This window comes from Cyprinus carpio, chromosome A4 (genome assembly GCF_018340385.1).
Source record: "Cyprinus carpio isolate SPL01 chromosome A4, ASM1834038v1, whole genome shotgun sequence".
NCBI classification, from domain to species: domain Eukaryota; kingdom Metazoa; phylum Chordata; class Actinopteri; order Cypriniformes; family Cyprinidae; genus Cyprinus; species Cyprinus carpio.
Window position 1 is genome coordinate 10,707,956 of NC_056575.1, and position 25,672 is coordinate 10,733,627.

Genomic DNA, 25,672 nt, shown 5'->3' on the forward strand with positions numbered 1-25,672 from the left:
TGTATGAGTAACATTTTGAAAAAATGTTGGTAACCAAACAGTTGATGGTAGTCATTGACTTCCATATTAGGGCAAAAAAGATTAAAAATAAATGACTATGAAAGTCAATGGCTGCTGTCAGCTGCTTGGTCATTCATATTCTTAAAAATATCTTTTTATATTCAACATTGAAACTCATATAGGTTTGGAACAACTTGAGAATAAGTCAATAATGACATCTTTTTTATTTACTGTCCCTTTAAAGACACCATGTAATAAAAACCCTAGTTTTATGGCTTTAAAGGCCCATTTACATGAAAGACGATAACTAACAATCATTCTATCAATCTAAGAGAACAGGGAAGTCAATAACGTCAAAAAGGAACAATATCATGTAAACCTCTTTCTACACAATTAAATCCAATCAAAAACAACAATATAGTTAAAAGAGCTTGATTGAAACCGTACTCAGCAGCATGTCCTCTTTTTTCTGTCCAATTAAATGCTTTCTAGAATAAGAATGTCCCTCCCCCCGATAATACCAAATAGCAATTCATGTTAATTACTGTTGAGTAAACTATAGCCTACTAGCAATATTTATGAGTGCTACTGTACATGCAGAGCAGTGTAAGGTATTAAATATGGAGGCGTCTTGGTGTTGGTTGGTGTCTAGAGCACGAGGCCTCAGGGACGCCTTCATTAAGCACATGACATATTGGGGCTGCTAACCTCCATTCTCCAGGCCTTTCCAGACCCCCTCAGTCTGTGTGTTAGCAAGAGGATGGTATCGCTCTCCAGTGATACGTTAATTACCTCCTGCAGACAGAGTCTATACAAAATTCAGCTTCTGTAGGGGTCAGGCTCTCTCCGCCAGTCAAACAGCAATTTACTCCTCTCCCTCTCTCGTTCTCTACCTCTCATCTCTCTACCCATTTCTGTCACCCAATCTATTTCTATCTCTTGCTCCAAATAAGCTGTCATATCCATTCACTTTTCATCATTCTGTTGCACTAGTGCTTTATCTCTAGTTTATGGCTCTTTGGTAAATTCAGCTTCTTCTTCAAACATGATGAGTGTATTGGTGAGGAGGTGAGCATGTGTCTACAGCTGTTACTTCAACTATGAACACTTTTTCTGTGTTTTCTGAATCAAATGTTTCAGATTTCATCTCAGTCTCTTCACTCATAGTGTTGTCTCCTTGGTTACCAAGTTCTAAGCCTTGATAACATTATAAGCGGCAAAAGTTTTTTAGTTGCACCAAACTCACACTTAAAGTACTTCTTCCATTCATTTTTCTCATAGGGATTTTAGAAAAGTCTTTGTTAAAGAGTTATAAGCCATGAACCAAACCATAGTTTGAGACTTACTTTACATCATACACTCACAGGAAGGAGTGTTATAATGGATTGTGGATTCATATTTTGGCCAGAAGCACTGGTTTAAATGTTAAAACCTCTTAATGATGGATTTGTTTCTTACAAACATGCAGCTTTTCACTTCACAAGGTATTAACTGATGGACTGGAGTTGTGTGGATTACTTGTGGATTATTCTTACTGTGTTTTTATCAGCTGTTTGGACTCTCATTCTGACGGCACCCATTCACTGCTGAGAATCCATTCGTGAGCGAGTGATGTAATGCTACATTTCTCCAAATGTATTCCAGTGAAGAAACAAACTCTTCTATGTCTTTGATGGCCTTAGGGTGAGTAAATTACCAGCAAATATTAATTTCTGGGTGAACTATTGCTTTCATGGGAGCGGGCAGGTGCTAAAATGTTCTTTTGCACAATTTGCCTATCACAATACTATAGTGGATATTTCTTTGCCGAGTAATCAGTAATTATACAAGGAACTGCTCTGTTAAACACAATTATTTAAAAACTAAGTTGAAATAATAAGGTCTGATGGCTTGAACAAAAGCCACAGCTCATGCCATGACTCATCATAGGTCTGTCTTTAATGGTTAATAAGTTATTGTTAAAAATCAATTCCCCAATAGAGAAAATTAATAGATTTTTACTTCCGAAACCTTACTGTTGTTGGTTGAGCCAATTAAGCTGGGATAGAAAGTATTTTATCACTGAAAAAAACAACACACTTCACCTTTAAAGGCAAACCATCACTACAGAATCTCACATCTTCCATAAGATCAGACTCGGCATGCCGAGCAAATGCCGTTTGAATGACCGCCTGCGGCATTATATTAATGTGATGTATTGGGCAAGCAGATGTTTGCTATGTAGCACACCTCATTAGCTTCCTCTGCCCTTCTTTCCACTTCATAGCTGGGCTGGGAGAGGCAGAGCAAGCAGCCTGGAGCCTTGGGCATCTTGGGTTGCCATGTCTTCTAATCTTACATTAGTTTATGTGTCCTTATTCTCCACTTCTTTCTGTATAGGGCAATTAACAGCACCATAACATTTTTCACCCTTACAGCACCTGCTGCTGAGACTCAAAATAGATTGATGGAAAGAAAAAATACAGCAATTTCAGAAATGCTGCAATGCTGAAAGCAAAAACTAGGCTTGTGTTAGTATGAGTCACATGGTTTTCTGCTATGCCCCTAGAACCTCAAGCCAAGTTCAGAGCCATGTTAAACCCAATTGTGAAAACTGAAAAAAACTGAAAGATTTTAAGTCCATTTTCCACTTTGAGGTTTTCAACTAAAGATAGCCCAAACTTGAAAAGTCTTTGGGTTCAGCTTGCTGTTTTTGGAAGGAGTTTTGAAAGCTGCGGTCAGGAATGTTTCAGAGGAGAGAGAACCAAAGGCCTCTTTATCTTCAGAACATATATGTCTGACAGCAGAGAGTCTAATCCTGTGATCAACACAAACTAAGAGCTCATATTCAGAAACATCCACATACATTAATGCACAGGTACATTTGAGAACTCACACATGATCCTCATTAAATGTGTAGAGGACTCAAATTTGAGAAATATGACTCAGAGCAAAGGATAACATTTATAAACCTATATGCATACACAAAAATTTTAAGGTTTTTCTTCCACCACTTTCAAACATAATGGTTCTTTATTGGCATTAATGGTTCCACTGAACCTTTCCATTCCACAAAATGGTCTTTATAGTGGAAAAATATTATGTAGATTTTTAAAATGGTCTTTACACTAAGAAAAAAAAATCCTTTAAGAACTGTTCACTGAAGTGTTTTTTTTTAAGGGAGGGGGGAACCAAAAATCTTTCTAATCACTGTGAACCCCCCCCCCCCCCCCCCCCCCCAAACACACACACCACCACTTATTTATCTATCTATATATATACTTGTTTACAAATTAGACAACCGTGTCAATGAAAAGCATGCCTGAGACGAAATATGGAAAAAAGACAAATATTTAAATCAAGATAAATATCAGTTGTGAAGAGTTTAAGTTTCAAAAAGTAAAAATAAATTAATAAAATTAATTGCGTGTAGGATGCATAAAATGTTAGCTATGAAAAATGTTCATTAATTCCACCACTTTTTCTATTTTTCTGTCATGACAAATCAGAAAAAAAAAATCTACATGTGTATTTGCTGCTGATACAAATAACTTTTGTGAAAAAATTGTATCTTCTAAAACAACACATAGTCAAAAGTGCCCATAATTGAATAAACACCCATAAACATTTTTTTGTAATGCAACTGACAGTAAAATGCAGATCACATTTTCAAAGGATGCAATAGAAACTTTTAAAGAATGGTCTGAGCTTAAATAGAAAGGTTTTTATTTTGTGGTGGCTTAATCCAGGAACACTGGCATATGAGAGGGGTAGAGGAAGCACAACACTTCTAGACAATGAAGTGTTTCTGTCTTGTGTGTGTGTGTGTGTGTGTGTGCGCGTGTCTATTAGAGATCTGCTTGCACACCTGCCACCCCACCGTCTGGCAGTCACCTCTACCCACACGGCACACACACACTCTCACACACACTGACAAAGGTAGACAGATGGGCTGATGAGAGAGAGCAGGAGAAAGGGAGAGGGTAGAAAGCAGACGTGTTTGTTGTTTCCTCTGGCCTTGTGCCTTGAACTGTGCACAAACAGACTGTGGAACAAAACCAAACACGAATTTGTCCAGTTTATCACACAGACGGTTCATGTGAAGGCTTCATAGCAGCTCCTGATGACAGAGTCCTGAACAAAAGCCAACCTGTTTATTTTAAAGCCAACAGTATGGCACACAATACTAACACATGACAATAACAACCTACAACCTACTATATATGTCTATATATATATAGACATATATAGATATATAAGTGTGTGTGTATGAATTTATTAATTTACTTGACAAAACAATAAATTATTTAATAATGAATGTGATTTAAAAAAAAAAAAAATTCAATAAATATTTTTGGGTTAATTGGTTGAATTGCTTACTTGACAACATATTTATTTTGAACATAATGTAATCTTAAAAATGCCCATAGCTTTCTATACACGATAATATCAAATGTAGCAGGTTTTGACAATATGTATCTGTGGGATACAATTATATGTGTGGGAACTGGATGAAAAGAATGATGTGGCTGATGTGTATGTAAGCTATACTCTCTTTCATTTTCTCCCTGCATGCTTCCACCACACTGATTTAATTAGAGAATAATTACTCTGCCATCACCTGCCTTTACGAGAGACTAAATTTGGCATTCGCACATTAAAATCCACAGCATAAACGCATTACAAATTAATTTCAGGTAATCATCATAACCTTGCCCCTGCCTCTCTGTCCCCTGTTGCTTTTTTAAATTATTCATCAACTGTTTCGTTTATCTTTTTTTTTACCTCTTGATTTAATTTTGCTTTTAACATGACTGACCCCTCCTCCCACGGGGTGGTCCGTCAACAGCACTGAAATCACGCGAAAGACAAGGAACAGGTTTGGCAAATTGAAAAGACTTAACAACAATTAAATTTTTCCCCTGTTTAATGAGTAATGTTTTAATTGCAGAATCATCTCTTTGCTCAAGCAGAGAGGAGAAACGAGGCTATTGTATGCGCCAGTGATGTCTAAATGCCACAGCACTGCTGCGTAGCTCCTCTCTGACACACGCATAATTAGTTTTCTGAGCCACGGCCGGATTGGGGGCACTTCTCTCAACATGGCAGTGCCATCTGTCGAGATGTCAGCCGTTCTATACCTCCTTTCTCCAAGTAGATTTTACACTGTGGTGTCCCAACTGGGTTATTTTAAAGCACTGGAGGCATAATTCCTATATATATATATATATTTTTTTTTTGCTGCGTGTGTGCCATTAGATGTGTTAGTTAGCTATTAACTAACAAAATTGTAGCTGCTTGACAAGTACCTTGAGCTAGCTAGTTTTTAAATATAATAAATACTGTATCCTTCTGGTTTTAGCCTGTCAAAATCTTGACCAAATGATTATATCCAACTACTAAAATCATAAGTTTTTATGTAATTTGTATATTTTTATTCAATTATTTGATTTTTTTTTAACAGAACACACACATACATACATATATAGATAGTGTAAGTAAATATAAAACATTATCAAAATAAAAATATTTTTAATATTTATATTTAATTTTTTATTTGCATATTAGTGTTGTCAAAAGGACCAACGTCGCTACCAGTGGGTACTGAAATGTTAAAAATGTATGTAGCACTACTGTGTAAATGGGGAAAATAAGCACCGAACTCGTATCGAGGTACGTACCAAACCATGACAGCTGTGTACCTGTGTCCTGTATTTTAAAAATGTGACGATACCAGCATTTCAAGCACTATTGGGTGGATTCTTAGATGCGGCTTTCAAACGCTCCCATGTGTATCTGTGTAAGTACTTGGTGAAGAGTTTGAAACAATGATCATTGTAGCCAATCACAGACATATCTGTTGAGCATGTGAACACAATGGCCAATCAGAGTTGTTTAAGAATCCACTCAACAGCGCTCAGAATGTTAGCGGGAAATGCTGGTATCATCACATTTTTAAAATACAGAACACAGGTACACAGCTGTCACACAGGTACACGGGGTCACGGTTCGATACAGTGTACACTGTTCGATTGAACAGACAGTAGTGCTATATACATGTAGCACGATCAGTTGTTTTTGATTTGAATTAGAATGTATAATTTCAAAATTTAAAGCAAAAACAGAATGGTCTCCCTGCTGAAAAAAAGCCTAAGCTGGTTGGTTGGCCTTAGCTGGTTCAAGCTGGAGGTAGCTGATATTAGCTGGTCTCCCAGCCTGGCCAAGCTGGTTTTAGCTCCCAGCTAAAGAAGTGGCCAAAACCCTCTAAAAACAGCCTGCTGACCAGCTATGACCAGGCTGGACAATCAGCTTAGGCTGGTTTTAGCTGTTTTTTGTTTTTATTTGTTTTTTTCAGCAGGGCTGACTTTAGATTTGTGAAATTATGCTACATAAGACACCAGCACAATGCCCAAACAGCAGATGAACTGAATGAAAATGAAGATTTATTCTTTGACAGTAGGTGGTGCTTATGGAACAGCAGCGACATAGTTTTCTTGGTTACCTCTGTAAACAAAGCGGCTGCGCTTATAAGTCCCCTTCTGGATTGATCACCAATGACTGACTGTATTCGTCGTCTGACTACATGAACCGAACCAAGATCTCTGAATACAACAATAAAAGGCAACTGCAATATAAGACCCAGGCATTTACTTCATCCAATTTCTTGCAATAGCTCATACACTCACAAAAATGCTCTGTGCAATCAAAGAGTTTGACTCATCTAAGAGACACAAATGGTGCTGTCATAACTTATTTGTGTGTAGTGTGACAAACATTGTGAGATTGTGAGAAACATGACACTGACTATGATGTTTTAGACTGTTACGCAACACTCGCTGTGGAAAGCCAGAGTCACAGATAGCTGGTCTGCCAGTGTGGCTTACAAAGATGATGAAATGTAATTAAACAGGGCAGGGTCTCGCTGCCACTGAAACGTCACACATCATATGGGGAGCTTGTGTGAAAAGCTTTTTACATGCCTAGTGAGTCATAAATGCCCTATATTGTTATTCAGTAAGTATATAAAAAAGTATACACATTAAATATTATGGAGTTAATATACTGAATATATACACTATATTGTTACTGTTATATATCATAACATATTTATATTCACATAATTTAATAAACAATTATATTTATGGGTCAAAGAATAAAGGGGGTTTTCAAGCATCAAAACATTAAAAGTTTAATACATCTTTATTTTGTTCCATACACTAGAATGCATCCTGTTTATTTTATTTTTTCTAAACAAACAATAATGACATTATCATACATTTTTGCAATGATATAAAGAAAAAGGAAGAAAAAAAATCAGCGTAACAATAATTATTTATTAATTACATATGAGCCATTTAGAAGAATCATTCCATTAGTTGTTAAAAGACTTAAGGATCACAGTGCAGCCCCAAAAACAAATTCATTTTCTTTTAAAATCTTTACCAATCTTTTCCATTATAGTCTATTTTCAACCAGGTTTTACCCATTTGTCAGCAATATTTTTTTAATCATTTAAAATATAAAAACATTTAGTATGAAAACTTATTCTTTTAACAGGTCAGAATAAGTATGTTGTTTCATATTTACACACACATATATTCAGAATAAGTATATTAGGGCTGTCAAATGATTAATCATATTAATCACACCAAATAAAAAGTTTTGTTTACATAATATATGTGTGTATACTGTGTACATTTATTATGTATATATAAATACACACACACACTGTATATATTTAAGAAGAATATGTTATGTTATATATTAAATATATTTATATATAATATAAAATATAACAATATAAATATATAAATGTGTGTTTTCTAAATATATAATTTGTGTGTGTATTTATATATACAATAATAAATATACCCTGTATATATAAATATATTATGTAAACAAAACTTTTATTTTGGATGTGATTAATCGTGATTAATCATTTGTGCCCTAATATATGTATATATATATATATATATATATATATATGTGTATGTGTGTGTGTGTGTGTGTGTGTGTGTGTGTGTGTGTGTGTGTGTGTGTTGTGTGTGAATGCTGAATGACGATGTAGCATTGTTTCACCTACATTTCGACATTTTCTTTTCACAAAAATTATCTGAAACTTTCAAGTAGGCACTTAAATCGTCTTTGACTTTTATAAAAAAAACATTTATACACTATATAAAATATATGTCAATTATTCTGATTGCCAGAAATAAGGAACAAGATACATAGACAAACTAGTCCAGTACACGCACCACATCCATGATCTACATATGAGTGGATGTGTATATAGACAGCCACACCATAGAAAAATAAATGCATCATACAATATACTTTATAAACCAGGATGTGACGGAGATTAAATAAACTGTGGGCAGTTTGTGGCGGACATGAGGACATCGGTTGGCCTGCCATTGGCTCACTGGGGTGTTCACAATAATAAAACATGGAGCCCAATAATACTATATAGAGCAGCTCCCAGATGAACAGGCTGTTTGGAAAGTAGAACGAGAGATGAGTGGTTTTTACATTAACTCAGTGAGTCTGACTGCAGTTGGCAACTATGTCCTAGCTACCACAAGTGCTGTATGAGATAAACTATTGAGTTTTTTTGTATTAAGTGTACTAAAAATGCAAACTGCTTCATGACGGCTTTACATTTCAGTATAGCCTAGCACAGTGGTTTTCAAACCCTGGGTCGCTAGACGTTAAAAATGGGTAGCCAGGATGATTTAAGGAAAATGTATATGCATGTAACAAAGTTCAAGACTCAGGGAAGAAGTAAGCGGGGACCGGCAAACATAACTGTAATAACAAAATAAACATAATAGATAAACAACAAAATGAAAGTAAGCATCAGCTGCCTCACAGCAGACTCCAATGCATAGTCGTAGTTTGACCTATGGAGAGCATCATAGGTTTATATTTACAACGTGTTTTTGCAGCGTTGAACATTGTTGTCAATCACTGTTGATTTCTAGAATGCAACATCCAATCAGAGGTGTTTCAGTTAGTCAGAATCCACTCAACGTTCAAAATGCCAGAGATTTGTTTATGTTCATTCGTTGTTCTGCAAGGTCTGGAATCCTCTCATTATAACGAACAAAGTGTAGACGCAATGCAAATAAGAGATTAATTGTGCCGTGATTACGGAATTTTCTGAGATTGTGATAAAGTGAAATGAGTGACTACTTTTCAGTGATTATACAGTGCTCTTTACACGCTTTCTTGGCTACATATATTCCATTCAGAATTTGAATAAAAGTTTCATGCTGCTTCATGCTTTGCTTTACAGAAATGACACTTCACTTGGTGTGAACGCTGCAAAGTTTCTTGAGTGACATCCAGATATAAATAGGGGATTCACTCTCGAAATCGCACCAGCCATATGTATATATATATTCTTGCTGCATGTAAATGGTTGTATATATGGTATCGTCAATTTAAAAAGGAAAAATAAAAAATAGGTTCGCTCTTAAAAAAAGTTTGAAAACCACTGGCCTAGCATTTAGCATTTGCGCATGTCTGAAAGTGTATTTGCTTGGACATGTACACATAAGCCAGTTCATAAGACTTACTGCTCCCTAACAGTACAACCTTATTAACATGAATTTATTCATCTACTTTGCATATGGTAATATGGAAGGTGATTAAAGAGTAAAAATGAAAGGTAAGCTCTATCCAGCTAATAAACAAGACCTTCAGAATGAGTTTGGCCGGGCAACAGTGAGCACATTTAAAATGTCCAGGAAGCATGGGAGTGTGAGATTGTTGAGGCATTTCTGAATGCACTTAGTAGAGAGTGATTGCGGTGTTATTTCAGAGGCTCGTGTTTATACTTAATGACTGGCTACAATTCCGGTTCACTGACTCATTCATCGCATACATGCAACAAAAGAAAGACTATGCAAGTCATACGTGGGTCCTTGAAAAAAAAAAAAGGGCATGACAAAAATCTAGCCACACTGTGTGCAAAACTCCAAAAAAACAAAAAAAATACCTATACTCCTTTACGGCAAGAAACAATCTACAGGCAAAAACTTTTTTTCATGCACTGGTCGATTTTGAGATATTGGGGTATTTGGCTTTTCATAATGTGTTGTTTCAGACTAGTGGAAAAACGAACACATACAAATATTTGGTGAAATATTGCATATTTAATAATATGTAACAATTAATTATATGCAACACTAGAGGGGTATTATTAATTATATATTTAAAATATATAATAAAAAAAAATTATTATAAATCTTACAAAAAATTAACAAAACAAAATATAAAAAAAAAAAATAAAAAAAAACATAACATAAAAAAATATATAATAAAATAAAACAAAAAAAAAAATAAAAAAAAAAAATATAATATAATATAATATAATATAATATAATATAATTCTGATAGCACTTCTGAGTGACTTAATTAAACCAACAAAATAAATAAATAATAGAAATGTAGAAAATTAAAGTAGACATCTCTAAATACAATAGTAAGTGGCAACTAGAAAATAAGACCTACACATTTACTTCATCTAATTTTTGGATAAAAAGTAAGAAGTGGTCAATAAAAAACCCCATAATGATTGACCAATATTCTGAATATTAGGGACACAGTCCTGATATGGATTTATTTCCTAATAATACTAGTAAGTACTGAATAAATATATAAAATAACATGATACAGCTCAGACATCTATCACACCATAAACCGAAGGCAGCTCAATGCGACAATGCGAGACCTCAAAATCAGGCTGAATGACACACAAGGGCATGCATGGGACATAATGTTCCCTCAAGCATAAAAACGAGGAATCACATTTAATTTAAATCATTCAATATAAAATTCAGTCTCATCACTGGCAACAAATGCCACCGTGCTTTTATCCAGGTGAACAGCTCTGCATGATTTGAAAGCAAAATGCAACATTACTTGACCTCAAGCTTGACCTACTTATAATACACTGCAAGAAAACCAGGTTAATGCTGTGTGTCTGACAAAGAGAATGAGGCTGAAAGGAGAGATACAGAGCCGTGTCTCAGTGAACGCCAAGCAATGTCACTCAGATATAAGGCTTATTAAAAACCACATGACTGCTATATAATTAGATTAAGTAAATCCACTTCTTTAAAAAATGAAAAATGAGAAAGGTCAAAGGAGTGGAATAGGAAGGGACTGCTAGTAAAGGATGGTTTGTGAATTTTATAGACCCAATGACCCCTAATATAAGAAGTTAGAATTTATCTGTGACAAAAGTGAAACATTACATATCATTATTACATTATATAATGCTTGTCAGATCATTAATGTTCATATTCAAATAGCTGATATTCGCCGTATTGGATAGTGGACAGTATTTCGAATTGAAAAACAACAACAAAATAGTGGCATCAGCCATCCTTATTTTGGATGTTTCTGATGTCACACAATGACCACTGGCAGCTCATGATGTCACTGCTGATGTAATGATCTGCAACCAATCAAGACCCTCCAATTGTGGAAATATAGACACAAGTAAAATCTTAAATTCACAGAGTGGCACAAAAACGAATTTGGATACTTAAGCCACACTTTAAGTATAATGTATTTACATTATCAAAAAAAAATGGAATTTATTTTAAAGAAATATAGTATAAACACATTAAACAAAACAGTTTACAAAGTTTGCTAAGAAAAGTATTTTGGACGGTTACTGGTTGCCAAATGTTATATAAAAAGCAATGGTAAAAATCTGTTGACTGGTTAACTATAAGTTACCTTATCATATACAATGAAAAAAAACTGTATATGCAATTGTATTGTTTTTGCAAGTAAAAACTATGAATTACCATATAATTTACAGTCAAAACCAGTAAAAGGACCTTCCCAGAAGTCCCTACAATACACACATTATTATTATGTTATTGATAGAAAATAACAAAATTACACAAATCAATTGTTTAAAACTGTGTTTAGACTAAATTGGGTAGCAGGGCAGAAAAAAAATATATAATTTATATATTAATATAAATAAGAACATATTAAATTGTACAATATAATTTCTGGTTGCCAAATATATAGCTGGTATTAATTTAGTGGAACATGGTTGCCAATATATATATATATGGAACATGTCTATATATACATATATATATATATATAGAAATATATATATATATTATATATATAGATATATATATATATATATATATATATATATATTATAATATATATATATATATATATATATATATGATATATATATATATATATATTTTTATCTTCTAATATATATAATATATATTAGGGTATGTTGTGTCACATTTGTATATATGTTTTTGTGTATCTAGTAATACTGGAAAATTTACAATGAAATTGTTTCAGTAAATGTTTAATTATTTCTACTGTAATTTTTAATTTAAATACTGGACAAGTTATCATTGTATTTTTTCAGTGAATTTGTATTAGCCACAGCTGCCATATTTGTTTTATTTTTTTTACTGTAAATCTTAAATTTAATCTAAATTTACAGTGGGTTAATGTGAAGAACTACACTTGAGGTTATTCTCCCAGGCCACCGGTGTGAACTTGAGAAGCTAATACATCCACCAAAATAAGACCCCTTTTAATACTATAAATTTAAACCAGTCATGATAATAACGATGAGGCATGTTAACCACACTGTAGGCATCTTAGGTCAGACAGTGTGGTTGTTCCTCTCTTACAAGAAGAAAACAAAACACCCCAAATGTGCCTTTTTCCTTCTCTTTCTCACTATTGGAGACAGAACAGAATGTTGTTCCTGTAGTGTGACCATCTGTGAGCACAGCAGCGTGGATTGTGCCTTTTATTGTCATTTTGGAACTTGCATTCACTTTCATTACACAGAAAATATTTTTATGATTTTCTGCTTTTGTGTTCCACAGAAGAAATTAATTCAGACATGTTTGGAATGACATGAGGGTGAGTAAATTACCATTTTGATTTTTAGGTAAAAACATACAAATATTTACATAGAACTGCATTCATTATCCTGGCATTTTTATCAACAGGTCAACACAAGTGAGTTTACGAAAACGCTTCCCAGAATGCTGTGTCGGCAATGATGTTATCAGAGCCCAATGCCAGTTCCAACTACTAATTTCTGACTTGCCCCTAAAACTGCTGTAATTTCTCTCTTATCCAACAAAATCTCGCTCCCCTCCCTGGAAAGGATTACTGCTTGATTCTTCTGGAAGCCAAAGAATAGTACGCTCAGGTTGCATTGGCTCAAACTGAATAAACCATACACTGTAAAGTCATTAAGGCTTAACAGCTTTATAGATGGCTTTTATCCTTAAGCACAAAGTTGTACCTCGATGACTGGTTTACAACTTTTCAACACATTTGCAATGGGAGGAAGCTGGAGATAAATGCAGAAAGGCATGTGAGAGAGGTATACTGCTTGTGCTTAAGTTAAGCGCAGTTGTGATGTTTGCTCTAAAGTTGGGTGAGCATTACGTCATCTTTCCACTACCATATGATATTTCCACCAGTTTTCATTGTTACTAAAGCCTGAGCTCACTGTAACACCTTACAACCAACCTTTTAAAACACAATATTATATAATATATATATTATTTGTTTGGCATAGCATACATTTAACTAAATGAAGTTAATCGCATACATAGCATACATTTAACTAAATGAAGTTAATCGCATATCTAAAGATGATTTGATTGGATAAAAATATAAAAAAAGATTTAAATTTTTCATGTCATAATTCTGACTTTTTGTGAGTGCTGAATGCTGAGTTTAAATCGTCTGTATTTTTGTTTCTGCCATGGAATAAAAAAATAAAATAAAAAAGGTAGTTGCAACTTTTTATAAAAGTCAATTAATTTTTAATCAAAATTGGATCAGTTCTGACTTTGTGAGAGAAAAAAAAAAAAGTCAGTTGTGACAAAAATTGCAATTACTTTTTTTCTGTGATGGAAACAAGCTTCTATATTCTATATTCTTCCTTCTGTGAAAGAGTCCCAAAAAAAGATTCAAAAAACACCTTAAAATAAGGTTTTGGCAAAGACTTAAACTACAGAAATAATTAACTTTATGTCTATGAATCAACTATGATTCAATTAAAATTGGATGTATTATTTAACAAACAAAACAACAACAACAAAAAAGACAAAAAAGGTGAGCAAGGCCAACAAACGAAGAGTCAAAGAAATTAAAAATAAAAAAACAAAACACACAACAAAATAATATATATTAAAATTCAATTATTTCCATATTGACCACTGAGCATATTGCTGAACTAAATTAACATGCTAAATTGACAGTCATGAATAATTCATAAAAGAATTTGGTGTCTGATGAGCCATATCCATGTGCACACACACATTCACACCACTGCTCTCTTATTTCTGTGGCTCTCAGCTGCCAGACAGTGTAACCCTACACTGGAAGTTGCCCCCTCTGCCTGCTTCCCTCTCCTTCCAAATGTCATATGTGAGACATCCTGCTCTCAGGGACAAAGAGATGCATTCAGTTTCCAAGTGGGACTTAGCAACATCCAAACTTAGCTCTGACTCATGTAGAAAGGGGGCATGAGGGGGTTCTACCGTGCAATGACAGGGCAGAAGGGAGATCCCTCCAGCCTTCATGATAACAGTAAAAATAGATGTACAATGAGTGTATGAAAATCTCTCTTTTCTTTCTTTTTTTGCCTTTGTGCTCCTTGGAGGTTGGAACATTCCACAACATACTTGTCAGAAGATTGGAAGTTCAGGCATCACATGGATGCAGCTACTGTACTGAATGATGATTAGTCATCAATGATGATTACCCCCAGCCTGCCCCCACCCCTCCACATTATATTATACATTATAGAAAAACAATAAATTAGTTATAAATAATATAAGGGATTATCACAGCAAATTATAAAGCTGTAACTGACAAGTGATTAGAACAATCATGTATTTAACCTAGAATATCTTTTTAATGACTTGTGCTTTCAGCTTGTTAAACAATCCTAATGTAGTAAAATGGCTCTGAACTCATCTACTGTTGTAAAATGGCTCTACATCTACTGTTCTTTGAAGATACAACTCATTATTGCCCAGTGTTTATATTCATATGCTACATGTACCTAGTAGACTTGAGCTAAATGAATGTGTGTTTTGACCACAACACAGCAGCTCTGATGTTATCGGTCCAGCTCCTAATGGCTGAGCCTAATGATGGGTGGCAGACGGAAAACTTTTTTCTTCTCCTTTTTGCTATCATCCGGATATCCATGTTTCATAAAGACAGAGATAGCAGGAGTGTGTGGCCTTAATGAAGATATATATAGACAGAAAAACAATAAATGTGTTGATGGCACTGATAAATAGGAAACTGTTTATGGAACATGATTTGGAAAAGTAAAATCCAAAAAAAAAAAAAAAAAAAAAAAAACCACTCGTCCATGTGTATTTGCAACATGAGGACACAGAACAGATCCTATGTTAGGGTTGACATGTATAACATGACCTGACATTTTCATCATGTTAAGTGCAATAACTTGGTTACTGGAGCTGTTGAGTGAGATGAGAATGATGAAATAGCCTCACTATTTAAACGCAGGCTACCCTATTGCATAGAAAATCGTCTTCTGAAATAACATCCACAGACGTGAAATCATCAATCAAATAGGTTTCAGGCCATTTTGTTGCTTGTGAGTACAGGATGACAGAAAGCAAATGAGGAGCTCAAGGGAACACCAGAGGTACACTGGGTAGTTGCTGATTCGTGGACCCTGCTGGGAGTGAAGGCAATGATACTCCGGGTTAATCGCATGCCTCTTAGTAGAGCAGAGCTGTGACTCTGTACAGAACAGAAGTGACACAGGAAGAAGGTCTAATTTGATGTCATTAACTAAAGGGCACACTGACCAGCAGAAGAAGAGCAGGCCAGGTACATCAATCAATGAAAACATGACAGTTCAATTCAAAATGAAATCGAAATATATATCATAAAATAGTGATTTAAATATATAATTATTAAAAACATACGTTTTTCAATACATTAAGTTTCTTTTCTTATGCTCACCAAGGCTACATTTATTTGATCAAAACATATTAAAAACAGTAATCTATTTAACAGAAATATTATTACAATTTAAAATAATTGTTTTCTATTTTAATATATTTTAAAATGTAATTTATTCCTGTGATGCAAAGCTGAATTTTCAGCAGCCATACACTTCAGTATTACATGATCCTTCAGAAATTATTTTTCATATGCTGATCTGGAACATGTATTTATGATTATCAACACTGAAAACAGTTGTGCTGCTTAATATTTTTGTGGAAACCATAATTTAACAAAATGATAAAATTCTTTGGTAACATTATAAATGCCTTCGCTGTAACTTTTGATCAATTTAATGCATCCTTGCTAAATAAAAGTATTAATAAAAAAAATAATAATAATTAAATGGTATTGTATAGGGATTGTTTTCACAAACCAAAATCTGGTCTAATCTCATTCTGACATGGAACATGGAACAAATACTTTATATTCAAATCAGTATAGAGCCATGTGTGCATCTACATGCGCTTGCATGTACCCTGTCCAAAAATACAGTCATATTAAATGATCCATCACGTAAATGACCATCAACGTGTCCAATGCCTGCAGTGCAAAACTGCACCAATACGGCAGTGTCTCAGGTGGTGAAATGAAGGAGAGACATCATGTGTCCATTCACGCATTAGTCAGATCGGAGACCCCATCCAGATGCCCATTTCTCTACTGACGAGGCTTATTAGGGGACACGAGTTTATAGAAGTGCATAAGATGTATCAAATGGTGAAAGTAAAAGATGATGGGAGATCATTTATTTGGACAAATGAAAGGATAAATTGGTGGATCATGTTGACTTGGCCATTCTATGTAAAAGACTCAGTGGAAGTTTTGGAGCATGTTATTCAAAATAAAACCTGCCTTGTTAAGTTGCAATAAAAATAATAACTTTCTTCTGTGGAATACAAAAGAAGATATTTTTCACAACACTGGGCCCCATTCACTTTCATTAGAGAAAACTGAAACATTTTTCAAAATATCTTGCAAAATATAAGGTGCTAAAATATGCTGATTGGGTGCTTAATAAACATTTATTATTATTATCAGTGTTGAAAACAGTTGCACGGCTTTTTTTTTTTTGTGGGAACTATGATACAACAACATTTAAAAGTTTGGGATAGTAAGTTTTCAAAAAAAATGCTTTTATTAAGCAATGAGACATTAAAAGTGGCAGTAAAAACACAATGCTACAAAATTGCTTCTGTCAGCTTTGCCATGACAGAAATAAACTACATTATAAAAAACACTGAAATAGACACTTTTCTTTTAAATTGTAAAACCATTTCACAATAGAAATGTTTTCACTGTATTTTAATCAAATAAATGCAGTTTTGTCAAACCTGGGTCCCATGCATATCTTAAGGAAACATCTACTGCAAAATTTGATGACTCCAAGCTTCTGACTCGTAGTGTCGCTCTATTTTCCTTCCCATGCATATCTTAAGGAAACATCTACTGCAAAATTTGATGACAAAGTCCTAGTTTTTTCATCTGTCCTTTTTAGAGCTGAGCTACATGAGGGCAGAAAGGCAGACTAGTGACTTTAAGTTAAACATGAGTCATACATTAAACTTGACTTAGTGCCACTACTAACAAAACGGATCCTTGGAAGTGTAAATGTTAGTGTAGGATCTTGTACTGAGTAATGTAAACACTCCTCCTCAAATGAACCATTATTTAAAAGCATGTCTAACAGTATGTACATTTGTGAGTGTATTACTATGTGTGCATGTCTATGGGAGGGCCTTTGGGTGCTGGAAAGTGGAGAGTGTGACTCTGTGTGTAACTAGAGCCATATTAAAGAGATTGTTGGAGCCAACCTGTACTGAGCCAGAACAGACATGAAATACACACACACACACACACACAAAGCCAAAACATGTCAAGGCAGATGGCATGACATTCGAAGTGCAACATCTAGCAGCCTATTCATTTGATACATAGAACATTTTGTTGAGAGGGGCGTGATGGGTAATAAACACTTTGCTCCCAGAGAGGGACTGGTTTACAGCGCCACCTTGTGATGCTTTACCAGGCCATATGTTTGGGCATGTGGTTACTGATTGTTGACCTCTGACACACACACATGAACAGATGGACGCAGCGCCAGACCAAAACAGAGCCTGGGGAGACAAGATAGATTTGTACCTTGGCTTCAAAGGCATCAAATGATTTATATCATACAAGAAGAGTGAGAAATAAAAACTCGTCTACTCAATCCACTGCTGTCTGTGTCCAGCCAGGATCAGAGAAAGTGACAAGTATTGATTTTACCTTCATTTAACAAAATAATTTTCCTAAGCTGACTAAATATAAGGTCTAGCGTGAAAAAGTAGGGGCATTCTTGGGTGCAAAGCAGAAAATCGAGGAGCCTGGCTTGACAAAACGCACACAAAATTGCCCACTGTCATATGCGGTTTGCCTCAGAGTGGCTTTCATTCATTTGATACATTGTTCACTCACTCATCTTCCAGTCTGAATTGGCCACGCTCTACAAACTCAACAACAGAGCTCAGACCAGACAAGCATTACTCTGATTTGCAGGTACTTCTGAACACACACATACTTCGAAAAATGGGGAAATAAATGTGCCTTGATAATTCAATAAATGCCTTCAAAATATTTTTATAGTGATAAATAAATAAATAAAAATCAGTTAATTTTAGAAATCAATGAGTCAATTATTTAGTGATTAATTTGTGCATTAAAATCTTTAAATAAGGAAAATGCTCCAATGTTCTTCCTAAACTGAACACTATTAAAGCAAAATATATGCTAAATATTTAAAAAAGAAAAAATATGTTAAAATATATTGTAAAAATATTTTAAATATATATTTAAGCATAAAAGTTACAATATAAAATGTAGATAGATTTTCACACGATTAAAGCAGCAAGAAGATAATTCAATTATTAAACCACAAATTAATTGTCAATAAAATATGTTTATGAGCATTTTTCATTTTATTTTTGCAGCCTTATTTAGTCAGATATTTAGATAATATTAATGTATACGAAGAAATTTCACTGCTTAAATAGAGAAAATAAGCTATTCCATATCTTGATGTTCTCCTTCAAATAATGCGGAAACTAAATGCTATAAAATCAGTGTATGCTAAACACGGTGTTAAAACTTTTTTGCATATATAAACATTAACTTACAATATAAAACGCAGATAACTTTCCACATTATCAAAATGCAATTTGAAAGCAGAACGAAACTCATTACATTATCAATAAGGAAAAACAAATTTACAAATTTTTAAACATTTTATTTAATGTTCTCCTCCAAATAGAGCATATACTAAAGACTGTAAAATCTAAATATTTGCAAAACATTGTGTAAAAAAACAACAACAAAACAAATACAATAACAATCTATATAAAATGCATATAGCTTTCCACATTATCAAAACGCAATTTTAAATCAGCAGAAAAGTCAAATTGTCAATAAGGAGGAAAAACACCCCACAAATTTGCTGACAATGAACTATGTTGTTCATTATTTTCTTTAACAAAGTAACTGATTAATTGTTGCGGGCCTGTTTGAGCTTTCCTGATAGTGTGCAAGAGTGAGCGTATTCGTGCCAAGCATCCTCCCGGGTGAGATCTACCCCACAGGACTGCTGGCAGCAGAATTGGTGTAGTACTTGTAGTGGGAGCTAACCTAAAGAGACACTGTACTCTCTTTATGTGAGAAACACAACGACAAACCTTTGTCATCCATGGAGCCTTTCAAGCCAAACTGAATACCGCCTGTAGCCTCTGAATGTGCATGTGTCTTTTGAGCAATGTAGGAGATGTGGAAAATGTGAAAGCACAACAAGTTGCATGTCACTACAAAGCACAAGATGGCCTGACCGGTCTGGACCAGCTCTACGAAAGGATTATATCATCGTCCAGGGAGTTGAGTGTGTGCAGTATCAGTGAGAAAATCCCATTTTGATTTGAAATGCTCCATTGTATAATCCTTTGAGTCTGTGAGAAAGGGATGACAGAACGGAGGGATAGCGAAGGAGACAGAGATGATCTGTGTGTCAGTGTGTGAAAATCATACCTCCATCTCAGAGTCCGTTCAGTTAGTGTGTTTACAAACACAATTTTACACTAATTAAGCTTAATAAATCAGCAACATCTAACGGGATTCTCTTTTTGAACAAAACATTTACATTTCGTTTCCAGTGATTCATGACTAATAAAATTATTTTTAAAATAATTTTAGACAGATTGAACTCAGTTCTAGCAATTTCCAAACAATAAAATTTTAGAGCTGGGCATATCGAGGAAAACAATTATATTACACTATCAAAATATTTATTATTTTCTGTATAACATCTTAAGATTTTAATAATTTCCATGATTTTCCAAGCCTGGAAATGACCATTTAATATATATAAAAAGGTTCCCCCATGATTTTTTCCCCCCATAACTAAAGAGTAAAAAAAAAAAAAAAAAGAAAAGTTAGCTGATATTTCCATACAGTCAAGAAAATATGTAAATATCAGGGAACTTTTTTTGATCTTATATGGTCTTATACTGTATTTTAGTTGTCGGCTAAAGATCATAAAAGGTTATACAAAGTCACATTTTACAAATCTTAAAACACAAACACCCCATACAATTTTTAATAATATATATATATATATATATACAATATATATATATATATATATATATACATATATATATATATGCATATATATATATATATACTAAAACACACCACTATATATATATAAAAACAACTAAAAAATCCAATTTACTTGCATAAAATAATAGAAATTACAAAAATATTAAAACAAACAACACATATTTACTTACATAATATATAAAGTCATAAACAAAAAAAAATACCACGATTTCACCAAATTGACATATATACCATACATATTTATATCTGACATATACACATACATATCATGATAGATATGTCTAATATACATACATTGATCATATACACAATATATAACATATATATATATCTATATATCTATATATGATATATATATATATATATTCTCATTAGATAGTATCAATATATAATATATATTGTCATATATATATATATATATATACAGAGATCGAAATATATACAGTCTATATATACAGATATATATATTATATAAAAAAATAATATACTAGATATATAAAATATATTTGTATAATATACAATAAGGGATATATATATACAATTTTTAAAAAAAAAAAAAAAAAAAAAAGACAAAAGACATTCTTACACTGTAGGAATTTGATTTTATTTACTGGCTTAAGATCATAGAAATGTCATAAATATTAAAACAGACCACATATATATCTTTACTTATCAAAACGATTTCAAAAAACATCATTATTATCTTACTACTACATATAATCAAACAAATCACATATTTACAGACATACCTAATCTATAGCTGGATTGATCAAAACGTGTTTGAGAGATGTCCAACTCACTCTGATGTGCGTTCGGCAGGGAGCCAGGTATGTTTAGACACAACCCCCTGGAAAGAACACAGAATTTGAGTAGGTCTGCTGCGGTCTCACTCTGATGTGCGTTCGGCAGGGAGCCAGGTAGGATTCTCATTAGAATAGCATTAGGAGGCAGGGTGCAGAAAGCTTAATGAGTGCGATATTACTACTCCATCCTACCATCCCCTTCCCCTCCCTTTGCTGGATATCTAACGCCTCCTGTCTGCTGTGCCACTTCCATCTCTCCAGCTGAACCTGCTTTTTCAGTCAGGCATTCGCAGGATGACTCTAAATGAGAGTTTGAGGACCACGTACTGTTAGCACTTCTCACCTTGGATGATCTTTTATGCTTTTATGAAGCATACAGGATGAGACATGATCCACAATGAGGGGGCTCGCAGCATTACACATACTCACATTTGAGTAAAGGGTGTGAAAGCACTCTCATGGAGAAAAGGGCAACCTCTTGTCACAAAGAAAAACAGAAGGAACATAAGGATAAGATCAGCAATACACAGAAGAGCTTACATGAGGTTTATAAATTAGATGTCGGTGATGTGTTTGAGAACTAAAATTGAAATAAACCCTTTTAGTCACAAAGTCAATTAGTAGACAGCTAATATTCAGACTAAGGTGTTTGTGGTTCATATTAGGGTTTTGAACACATATGCCAACTTCACAAGAATGTCATGTTGGTTTGAATTCATCTTTGAATTCAAAGTCACAACACATATTTTACCTAAACTAACCTCACCTTGTTGGCAAGTTACTAAACAAGTACACCAACTAGCAAGCAAGTTGTTAGCAACTATTTCAAGCAGACAACAGCGTGAATAACTGTACAAACTGTACTTTACAAAACATTAATCTTCATTCAGATTCCAGAATGAGCACTTTGACATTTGTAATATTGTGTTTCGTCCATCCGCTGAGCTGATGTTGGCTACTGCAATGAATATGAACGTAACTTTTTGATAAGCAGGGGAAATTAAAAATTACGACTTTAAACTAATAACCATTTACATGCTTAGGACGGTGACCATAGCTAATGGTTTCTCATTAAAACCATATGATTTTATAGTAAATTAATAGAATGCATGTAAACCACATTAAAAATTCTAAATTGAACCCATGGCTCAAAATTCTCTTCCGGGTTTTAGAATTACATAGAGACAAACAAAAATGAATTAAACCACATCACTCAGGCTCCACCATGACACAGATTGACAGTGCACTAGTGCAATGGAAAGCAGCAGGGTGGAAATGTGAGACCCCAGTGGCTCTAATCTAAGATTTTCCTGCACGCAACAGGCGTATTGTATTTTTAGGGCAAATGGGACACCTGTTAGCTGAGGACATTAAGGGTAAAAGATGCCCCCTGGAGGCTGGAACGTGATGAAAAGGAAAATCGCTTTTGAGACAGAGGAGCAGAACGAGAGTGAGCGAGACCTGCTTCAGAGTAATTCAGTGCATGGAGTGTCCTTGATGCCGCTCAAATGCCAGCCTAGTCATGAGAGTGCGTAATGTCCTCAGAGACATGTCGCTCTGCCGTCAGAGAGTGGTGGCTATGGGACAGAGCCTTCAAATGCCAAATATAACACATCCCTTGAGGTGTGAATTGACACGGTTTATGTAAGAAAACATATCAATTTCATTAATCACACTGAAGTCCAGCACAAGTCAAAATGGCATCAGTAAAATGTTTTTGTAAATGCAGTGTAGCACACTTGCAGATATAAAGTCCAAAATGACTGTAATGAAAAGAGTTTGATTGACAGGCGATCTGACCAATCATAACGCAGAATCTGCCATTTTTGTCCAACAAACAAACCAGACAGGAGAGTAGATTAACGTCGGTGGACTTGAACATGAAAAATGGTGTGTATTGACATCTTTCCACAGTTGAAACAAGATACCTTCTGATGCTCATTCATGTTTATTTTGTGCTATAATAACTAGTAAAGAGAAAGAGATGATTGGTTCACGAGCTGCCTGAACTAAGGCGCTACAGCAATCTGTCACGACACATGAAAGAGCCTATTTATTGTTTAAATTTCTTACAAAATGACAAAATTTGATGCTTTGATTCATACCTAAAGTAATCAGCTCTGTCTTGAATGTCGGTGCTTGTCTGTTTCCTCTTTGCTCTGTGATGTATTTTTCACTGCGTGAGAGCATCATGGCTTGTGGGATGTAGCAACAGTAATGAAGTGGGGGTGGGTCTTTGCGAAGGGTCAATTGACTTCCAAGCTGAAAAAATAAAAATAAAAAAATAAGAATCATCCTCAAATGCTGCCAGTCTAGTTAATACATTTTGCATGGCCTGACCTTTACAAATAAAAAGAGGAATAAAAAAATGGCAGCCATGAAATACAATTAAATTTCTGGCCTCTCATCCAATAGTTAAGTATGTCCACTTGAATGCACTGACTACACACAAGGCCTGGTTGGATGAGAGATGCACCTGCAACAAATTTACATACTTCTCATTTTAATAATTATAAGAGGCACTCATAGCAGAGATATCAGAAAACTGAAAGGCAGGATCTCACAGTCATTCAATACAAATAAAACAGAGTTAGGCACATACCACACAATATAAGAATATATAACTTAACGACCTTTGTAGTCATGAGATAATAATATTTTTATATTTTTATATTTTGTATAACTATTTTACAGCATTTACCTAGGACTGTTTTGACTCCGAAAAAAAAAAAAGACATCCATTTCTTGTTATTCACAATGTGACTTTACCATATATCTCAGAATGTTCATTTTCAATGTAAATGCAGTAATTTAAAAAGTGAAATAATAATAATAATAGTAGTAGAAGTAGTAGTAGTTCACGTCAAAAAAGATTCTAATAAAATAAAATAATATACAGAACAAGATAAAACTATTAAAAAAATGAAAGCAATAATAATAATGACAACTGTTAATAAATATGAAGCACAAGAAGAAACTGAATACAACAAAGGCTTGAAATATCATAAAATATACATTTTGGGGTAATAAAAGCAGCAGATAAAGATCTTTTACAAACCCCGTGCCTCTCTACTCAACAACCCTTTACATGCAATTTACCAATGTGAAAAAAATATATATATCTGCGGATGGAAGTGTGGTTAGACAGAAAAGCGTCAAAGGACGCTGTTTACAGCGAGCTGGCAGATGTGAGAAATGGCAGCTTTGAGGTGGGTGGGAGTGAACCATCTCTTTCTCTCTCTGCATCGACCACTTTACCATCTTGATTAGCGGTTGCTAAAGCTCACAAGCCAGTATTGACAGAAGCCAATTACTCCTCACTTCACCTGCTGCAAACAGGATGAAATAGCAGTGGCATACAGCATCTGTGTACACAAAAACATCTCTACATTTCTCTTCTCCTCCACATCAAAACAAATTGATTTACAATAAAGACTCACTGAGCGTTCGAAATAGCTCAAAGTTATGAAGCCTTGCCATGTCACAACCCACCAAAGGCTGTTGATTATCAAATTTACTGAAGAAGCACAAACCAATTAATACAGAGGCAGAAATATGTATGTGTGTGGGGGTGTGAATAAAAGCCTTTCTTTCCTATAGCTGAAAATAAAATCAGATTTTTCTTATTTCTAAGTATATAAAGTGTTCTATTAAGAGCAATGAAACATTTCCTCAGATACAAAGGGTGCCTGGAACTGCATTAACATTTTATACATAATATATATACATATATATCTCCCCTGAGGTTGCTGCATAGGCCATCTTGAATCCATATCTAGGAGCCTCTCAGGCCTGTTAAAGTTATTGATGTGGAGTGAGGTGTGCCAGTGCCACTGATTGCTCTCTGATCCAAACTTTATTTCGACTACAAATCTAGAATATCAAAAATAATAAAAATGCCTTTTTCTGCTTCAATCTGTTGGGGTCTGTGTTCACATGAATGCTGCAGTTGACCTATTTATTTGGTTTGACCTCTGCACAGACTGACACAGGAATAAGCACATGTTCATACACTATACTACTCTGTTTATTGATGCTTGATGTATTAATTCTCGGGGCAGACACAGACAAAAAGACAGATCTATTCACACTAGTTCTGAAAGTTAACCTATATTTAGTCTCATGGGGAAAACAATTATATATAAATAATTTTAAATTTA

The 25,672-nt window shown here is 34.3% G+C and overlaps 1 long non-coding RNA gene across 1 annotated transcript in view; it reads right to left on the minus strand.

Annotated features, from left to right (window-relative positions):
• Positions 1 to 25,672, minus strand: part of LOC122139933 — a 95,096-nt gene that overhangs the window by 54,747 nt on the left and 14,677 nt on the right. Inside the window, exon 2 of the long non-coding RNA XR_006156660.1 lies at positions 23,618 to 23,774. This is a non-coding gene — a long non-coding RNA (uncharacterized LOC122139933). The remainder of the gene's footprint in view (positions 1 to 23,617; positions 23,775 to 25,672) is intronic.